Raw genomic sequence first — 8,826 nt, forward strand, 5'->3', positions numbered from 1 at the left:
TGCTGGCCTCTAGCTGTCTGGTTATCTATATCTTTGACTGTTTGTTCCTCGAGACTGTACTGCAGAATGAGTCCTATCTCTAGTGTCTGGAGTAGCCTCCCGGAAAGATGAGAGAGGTCCATGGGCTCGAGACTGAGTGCTGGCGATTTGGATGCAGCAAAGGAAGGGAGGGTGCTGTTACAGTTTTCTTGAGGGGTTTGGCTGGGTGCTAGGGTTAGTGCATGTAAGAGCAGGGCACACGTGCGTGAACTGGCTTGAACACCAGCCCTGTGGGAACGAGTACGAAGGTTAGGGATTGCACTGTGCAGTTGCCTTGAGGGCCGGGGGTGCAGAGGCAAGTTGGGATGTGCCTCTGCGCAGGTGTCTAGGTGGGCTGGGTGTGGATGATAATCTCGGGATTGTCTCTGAAGGGAGCTGGGCCTTGGCCCGCAAGCCTGCCAGACTCTGTATCTGGCCATTCATATTCTGGGCTGCACCATCCTGGATCCACAATCTGTGTGCTTCCACTGTTTATCTTATCTTCACTGGCTGGCCAGAAGAACTGTGGCTTGGATGCTGGGAATGGGCCCTAGTAATCCCTCAGGGGCTGAGAGGCATTCAATATCTGGCTGCTAGAGGTGAGGGTCCCTGGACCTGGGGTTCCACAATAGCTGGGGTATGCAGAAAATGCTGGAAGTTCACAGTTTTGCATTTAGTGACTGGCGATATGGCCACAGTGACCGGTATCCTACAGGCCCCAGCACACAGGATGTCCCCTCTAGTCCTAGGAAGCCCCAAGGTCAATGTTCTGAATCTAGCCATTGGTCCACTCACCGGTTTTGAAATCTAGGATCCTCTCTCCTTCAGATACTGTGCACAGTTTGCCACCATCTTGGAAACTTTTTATTATGAAATTTTAAGTGAAGACATAATTATTTACTATCAAATGTTGATTATTTCAGTTCCTACAAGATCTCAAACATTCTATTTGCTAAAGACACTTATTCTGTTGTTTTAAGTACTTTAATTATTAGTGTCTAATTTTGTAAATACAACTAAATTAGAAAAGTATTCACTTAAAAATATGACTTTTCACTTCTTGCAATATTTGTTCCACTATTGCTATGTAGACAAAATTTTAAGATTCTTTCTAACCTAGGTGTTTTTATTAGAGATTGGCATGTTACAATATATCAAGAACATATTTAGTCACATACATATTTAATTGTAATTAAGCCAACTTTCCAGGTCTTCATTCATTGTGCCTTTACTGTAAAACTTACTATCCTGTAGCAACTTTCAAATAACATTTATTAAATAATTATTTTATCTTTTGCTCAAAGGTACATGGTTCTTGAGATTGTACAAGAACTTCATTTAAATGTTTTTATGAACAAACATTCATGAATATTGATGTGAATGAAGAATGTATTTGTTTTTCCCATTAGCTCTGTGTTATGAACCCAAATATACAGGAATACAAATGAAACACTTTGAATAGATCTGTCATTCTATTAGCAAATCTGGAAGCAGAATCATTTGCATTTAGTCAGTTGATAAATTATATTACAGCATCAGTAATTATATCAGTTAAAAGTAAAAGTAAAATATAAAAGACACCAAAATATATTTTTTGTTCAGAGAATCAGTTTTGAGGAAAAACATAAATGATATTTTTTTGCTATGATTCATACAAATACAGTAGATGTTATTGATGTCTGCATGGTATAGAGCACAAAAGAATCCAGTATTAGTATTTTTATTTCTGAAAACAGAATCTTGAAATTTTGTTTTGTATTTTTAGTAACTTAAGTCATTTTTTCTAGCTACTTTTCAAAAGATAGTTTTCTTGATTTTTGTTAGTTTGTTTCAATATTTTAATATGAAATTAAGTATTATATATTTAACATTTATTTTAGGAAATTTGCTATTTCTCAGCCATTTTAAATTTCAACCAACCACAGTATAAATAATTACACTGAAATATTGTATGGATGATTACAAATTATTTCAAATAAAAAACAATTTAGCCTCTCATGGAACACACACAAGAAGACAGACAGACAAATTCCACCCTTCTTCCCACTTCTCCTCCCATATCCCTCCTCCAGTCCACTCATAGGGGAGGTCCTCCTCCCCTTCCATCTGACTGTAGCATATCAGGTCTCATCAAGACTGGCTGCATTGCTTTCCTCTGTGGCCTGGTAAGGCTGCTTCCCCCTCAGGGGAACGTAATCAAAGAACCAGCCACTGAGTTCATTTCAAAGAGGGCCTCTGTCCCCTTACTAGGGAACCCACTTAGACACTGAGCTGCCATGGGCTACATCTGTGCAGGGGTTCTAGGTTATCTCCACCCATGGTGCTTGGTTGAAAACAGGGAACAGGAGAGGAGCCTATCACAGAGGGCCTCTGAAAGACTCTACCCATCATAGTATTGAAACAGATGCTGAAACTCACAGCCAAACTTTGGGCAGAGTGCAGGAAATCTTATGAAAGAAGGATAAGATAGAAAGACCTGGAGGGGACAGGAGCTCCACAAGGAGAGCAACAGACCCCAAAATATCTGGGCATAGGAGTCTTTTCTGAGACTGACACTCTAATTAAGCTCTTTTCTTAATAGCATTTTTCACTTTTCACTTTGCCCAAGAATGTGTTAAAAACATAATTGTTTGGTTCTCACCAAATAATCAGAACACACCCTGAGCTACAGTGAAACCCAGCCTAGCAAGACATACCCACTGGGGCAATAGCAGTAAAAATGTCGTGAAAATAACCAATCAATTTCTGATTAGGTTTAAGGCCTTCTGTACAAGATAAAACCCCAACTCACGTCATTATTAGGCCAAGTAACTATGGTTAGATGTTAGCAGAGAATTTCCTAATGTTACTGTGCTCAATAGTTAAACTACAGCTATAAATGAAGGCATCTTTGAACCCTCATTAGAGAAGTTGCTACTTCCTGATGATCACGATCATGATTAATACACAGATTAAACTTGACCAAGGCATAGAGAACAGGAGACTTCAGAATGACCATTCACAAATGGAACTCACCCCCTACCTCCGCAAACACACTGCACTGCAGTGCACTGCATTACCTCCTCCAGAGGACCAAGAATTTTTGGAGAAGAGTGGAAACAACCAGAAACAGTGGATAACTACAAGAAAATAGAGTCTACTGGACACAGCAGGGCAGCTGCACATATGAACTCACAGAGGGTTCTGACACTTTGCGCTAGACCTATGCAAGCTTAAAATAGATAAAGCATCACCATGGAAAGAGTAGTTAATAGGGCAGGAAGATGCCCTCTTAGAGAGAAGCTATCAGTAAGCCATAGGCTGCTCGGGAGAGAAGGGTCAGTTTTCTCTAAAAGTGTAGTTTCTGAAAAGTAGATCAAGCTACATGAGAAAGTCAGACATCTGAGAACATTTGGGCAGCACAAATGGACACAATGCAGGAAACAAAAGGATGCTAAGTTGGTTTGGAAGGTAAAAGAAGGATGCGGGGAGAATTGTGGAGAGAGGGAGAATATGATAAAAATGTGAAGTTCTCAAAAGAACTAACAAAAATGATGGGAGAGAAAATAAGAGCATGTTATTTATAATAAACTCAGTTTTCTCACTATTACACTGATTTTATTAGCTGTAGTAGTATACTTCAAATGGAACACATCTCAGGAAGTTTAACATTCTTAAACTATCTGATCTGTGTGTGCACCTGTATATAGGAAATCTAAGTAGGAAAAAGCACAATGTAGTTCACTAGATTTGTCTGTATTACTGTGGAATTTATATTTGGGAATATTGTGCTAAAGTCTGTCATGATTTACAGTGCACGAAAGCCTGTGGCATCACTATATAAATAGGTCATGTGATATTCTTTTCAAAGTATTAACATTTAGAAATGCAACGGAAATCATTCATTTAAATGTTTTTCCTTATGTTCCTTATTTTGTCATCAAACAAAGATATTAAAAAGTCTCAGGCTTTGGTTATATTTGGAAAGTCTTCCTTGAGAATTTACTATAGGCTGAGTCCATGCCTGCTGAGAATCCATTAAGCCTTTATTACAATAGTAAATTATTTTTATTACATAAGAATTAATGACATCATGAAATGCTGCATCACTTGATATTTGAATTTAAATGTATCATTTGTAACTATTAAGTATTTTACAAAGAATTAGATTTTTCCCATGTGCCACTAGAAAAAAGGCAAACATACTTAAGGGAACTGAGAGGGAAAATAAAACTAAACTTTTATTGCAAATGCACAAATATAAATAGCTTCCCAAAGGGGTAAAATATTTAATTTTACATTTATTTAAAAATAGAAATTTTATATAATATGTAGAGAGAGATGGTATCTAGTTTCTCCACAGTCTTTACCCCTCGAGGACAGAACTTTTCTAAATTAATGCCAATTTTATGATGCTTTATTTTTTTCAATAATTTTATTAAATATGTGAGGAAAATGTACTATTTTGATAAAGAGAAACATTAAATATCTATTCTAGTCCAAATAACAAGTTCTGTTTTGTGAATGTAAAGACTAAACTTGTGATAACTCTACTGTGGAAGTGTTTCTAATTCAGTAACATGCACATATCATAATATGAGACACAGAAAGTAATCACCGAAACTGTTACCAAAGAACAACAGAAATAGTAAGAAAGATGCATATGTTTAACGGAAGAATTAGAAACTGTTCTATGAATGAAGTTGATCACTATTTACATATTTCAAAAGTGTACCAGATTTAAAATATGTAGGTCAAGACAATTCAATCCCTAGTAACATAAGTCAGGCTATTCCTAGCTTGTTACTTTAATACATATATACCTCTTTCACCCCAAATTCCAAGGCACTCTGGGTTGCTAAAGAAGAATATAGACTCTGTATTTTTACATTTATTATTTAATTTGTATTTAAATATTTTTTATTATTGTAATTTGAAAGTTTCCTTACAATATTTTTTAAATCCTGTATCCAAATTCCTACCTTACTATTAACTATTTTAATTACCTCTTACAAATCACACGGTATTCTGATACCATCTATCTGCTCTTAATACTAAGGAAAGCAACTACTTTAACTCTTAAAACAAGTTATCAGAATATACTAAAGAATATATTATACTCTCATGTGTTCTTCAGACCATTTCATTGAAAAGAGCATCTGGGAGACACCAATGTTCACAGATGCTGTTTGCCTGCTTGCTGTCAGCCTTCCAGGTATACCTGAAACTGAAGGGACCATCTGCTGGCTTCAGAGCTAACAGAGGAATCTACCAAATTCATTCTGCTATTCTGAGGATAAGAATAATCAGTGTTTTTCTGTACGGTCAAGGGAATAAATATAATATTAAAATAAAAACATCAATCAATAACTCCCAATAGAAATTCATCTCTTATTTCAGGCTTTGCTTTTGCTATTTATTTTGCATGAGATCAGTTCATGGATTAATAGAACATGAGCTGAAAATGTTTATTAACTTATGTAAATATGCTTTAATGATCACTATTTAAAATTTAAATGATCATATCTTTTCAAAAAAATGAGACCAATATGTGTGTATACATATATATATATATATATATATATATATATATATATATATATATATATATTCTTCATGATGAACCTAGATATGGTACACTAGAAATTCTAACCAGACCTGATGGGTGAATCAGTGACATAGAAAATAAATGTCATGATTAAGATTGGAAACATGGGAATGATACCTTTGTGGGGCAATGTGGGACACTTAAGCAATGTGACTGAAATGCTTCAAAGAGCCTTGTAACACATTTAAATCACATACCTAGGATCTTGATGAAACTGACAGTGTCAAGGTTTAACAATTAGAATTTACTTCTCAGGTGTAAGGCACATTGTGGATGCATGTGATAATCAGGTAGGACATAGAATAGTACACTGGGAATAGCTGCGGATTTTATAATAATGATAAGCATGACTAATCTTAGAAATATTTAACCAGGTTTGGATGATTTATTTTGTAGCTTTTTATTATCATATTCTATTTTGTTCCTGTAAAAACAAAAGTCTTTAAACTTCTAGATATTCACATTTTTTGTTGGTAAGATCATAATGGTGGCATACATGCACACAGTGGTTTCTAGGCTTGGTGCTAAAGGCTTTGATTTAGGGAAACAATCAACATTTAAGTGGAGAAAATTAAAATATGAAATAACTTGTTGTCACATAAATAATTTTTACAATCCACCACTATAGCCGTGTTATGCATGAGCATGTTCTCACTTAAAATAGGGTTTCTTGAATATTGTTTATGTCTTGACAGTGTGTATGCCTTTTACATTTAAGCTATAAAAATATCTTAGATGCTTTTTGCATATTCAAAAAGAACATCTTTATGTCCTCATCATAAAACACTGAATTAAAAGAACAGCCACTATAAATTTGTAATGCCTCCTCATTTCAACTCCTTTTCTTCCATGGCAGATAGGTATTTATTTGTAAACACAACAATGGTGAATAAGTGACAATTCTCCATTAATTCAGAGGGAAAATAATCCAACACTGACACATGCTTCTAGCTACTATTTTTGAATAATGACGACATTTGCAGTTCATTAACACTATTTTAGTAATAATCTTATTTTATTGACATGCAATGTTTCTAAGTTAAAGGCGTTGTGAGTACATTCACACCAAAGTTGCCATTGTCCTATATGTCTTAGATAAGCAGCCACAGGGATAGAAAAAACATCATGGCTCAATCTAGCCCTACTGTTCCATTTAAGAGGTCATTTTGGAAATTTGAAGATTGCTTAACTGATGAGTCTAAAGTCTATTATTGGTTTGCTTAAGTTGGGTTTAAACTGATTGCATGGTATCCTTAATAATTATAAATTAAATTGGAGTGAGATTGGTATTCTGAGATGATCAAAAGATCATCTTGGTAGTACAGAAAGCATAACCCTACATTCCCCAGGTAGCTGTCATACACACACAAAATTAAATTATTCTCAGATATTCTATTTCTCTTTTTCAAACATAAAATAAACTCACAATATGGTTGCTTTCTTTTTAAAAAATATGCTATCACATTTTCAGAATAAAAATAACTTCAATAATAGTAGCATATTTTGAAAAAATAAGATATATGAAGTAAACAATATTTTTCCTTTTTCTTTATCCTTCTGTAACCCTCTGCACAACCACCAATTTTTCTTTTGGGATATATTTCACACTTCCAGGAAAGAGACTTTTTATCCTTCCAAATTTACCATTTTTTTTCTTTTCTATCGTAATACAAAGTTAATCCACATGGTCGTGGTATATTCAAATTTGATCCCATATTTAATAAGCTTAACTACTTTATGCAAATTAAGAAGGTAGCACTTGTAAGTGGTATATGAGAAGACTGAATTTCAGATGGGTAACTGTCAGTGTAAGTGTAGCACTCATTTCTATTCCATACTTAATGTTAATACTCTTCAAACTACTTCCACACTGCCAGGCACATCCACCTTGTGTACCTGTTCACTGTAGAATTTGTGAAAAGTAGTAGTCTGAGAGTCAAAGAACTAGCTTTTAGGTCCCAAAGTAAAGTTAATATTTCTTTTAAAGACATAGAAAACTGTGCTCTTCAGGTAGGGGTGGAGCAGATGAACTGTGCTGCTACAACCCATATCTATTAAATACTGATTAAGTGTATGTGCTGGGCAAGGTGTAAAAGGAAAAAAATATAGGTTCAGTCTTCATTCTAGGGATCAGAGACCTAGAACATGATGATGATAGTCCCAGACAAAGACAAAATTAGTCTTTTGATTGAGTCTGCAGAACAGGATCTGTGTAGTTCTCCTCTTACTCAGGCAATGGACCTCTTATCTATCTATCTCCTGCTTCTGCCACACCCAGATTCTGAAGTCATTCACATTTTCAGCACATCAACAACTGAGAAAAAGCTTTTCTCCATGCCTTTATGACAGTCACATTAGTGGCTCTGTAAGATATATCAATATCTATAACTTATGCTTTCTTCATTTTAAAAGAACTGAAGTCACTTCATTATGGGTGGCTTTTTCTCAAGTATTTTTTCCAGTGTCTTTGGAACCAGGGAAATGAGGAATTTAATTTTGGGATTGGATGGTGCTGGAAAAACCACAATTTTGTAAAGATTACAGGTTGGAGAAGTTGTTACTACTATTCCCACTATAGGATTTAATGTATAGATGGTGACATACAAAATTTTCCAAATTCCAAGTTTGGGACTTAGGGGGACAGAGAAGTATCAGACCATACTGGCAATCTTACTATTCAAACACAGATGCAGTCATCTATGTAGTTGACAGTGGTGACAGAGACCGAATTGGCATTTCCAAGCCAGAGTTAGCTGCCATGTTGGAGGAAGAAGAGCTGCGAAAAGCAATTTTAGTGTTGTTTGCAAATAAGCAGGACATGACACCCTCAGAAATGGTAAATGCACTTGGTTTATCTGCCCTGAAGGACTGGAAGTGGCAGATATTTAAAACCAAAGGCAATGGCCTTGATGAGGCAATGGAACGGCTAGTTGAGACACGGAGAAGCAGTGAGTCCCTTCCCAACAGCTCCTGAGAACCAGAGGCTGCAGCACACTCATTGGAAGCAGGCAGATGTACTTCCTGGCACTGTTGGAACTGTGTGATTCTGGTGTATACAGAACTGACTCCATTTGTAATAAATAAAAAACAAAACAAAACAAAACAAAAACAAACAAGTATTTGGAGAGAGGATTAGCTTGATTGAATTACCCAAGTCACTTATGTAATGTAAAATATTTCTTCCTTGCTCTCTTGTGTTAAGGTATATATTCTATTTTTAT

General features: G+C 35.6%; 1 pseudogene; it reads left to right on the top strand.

Annotated features, from left to right (window-relative positions):
* Positions 1-8,035: 8,035 nt before the first annotated feature.
* On the top strand, positions 8,036-8,579 carry LOC129692145 (ADP-ribosylation factor-like protein 1; annotated as a pseudogene).
* Positions 8,580-8,826: the final 247 nt, after the last annotated feature.

This window comes from Psammomys obesus, unplaced genomic scaffold, assembly GCF_907164565.1.
Source record: "Psammomys obesus unplaced genomic scaffold, mPsaObe1.curated_primary_1811, whole genome shotgun sequence".
NCBI classification, from domain to species: Eukaryota; Metazoa; Chordata; class Mammalia; order Rodentia; family Muridae; genus Psammomys; species Psammomys obesus.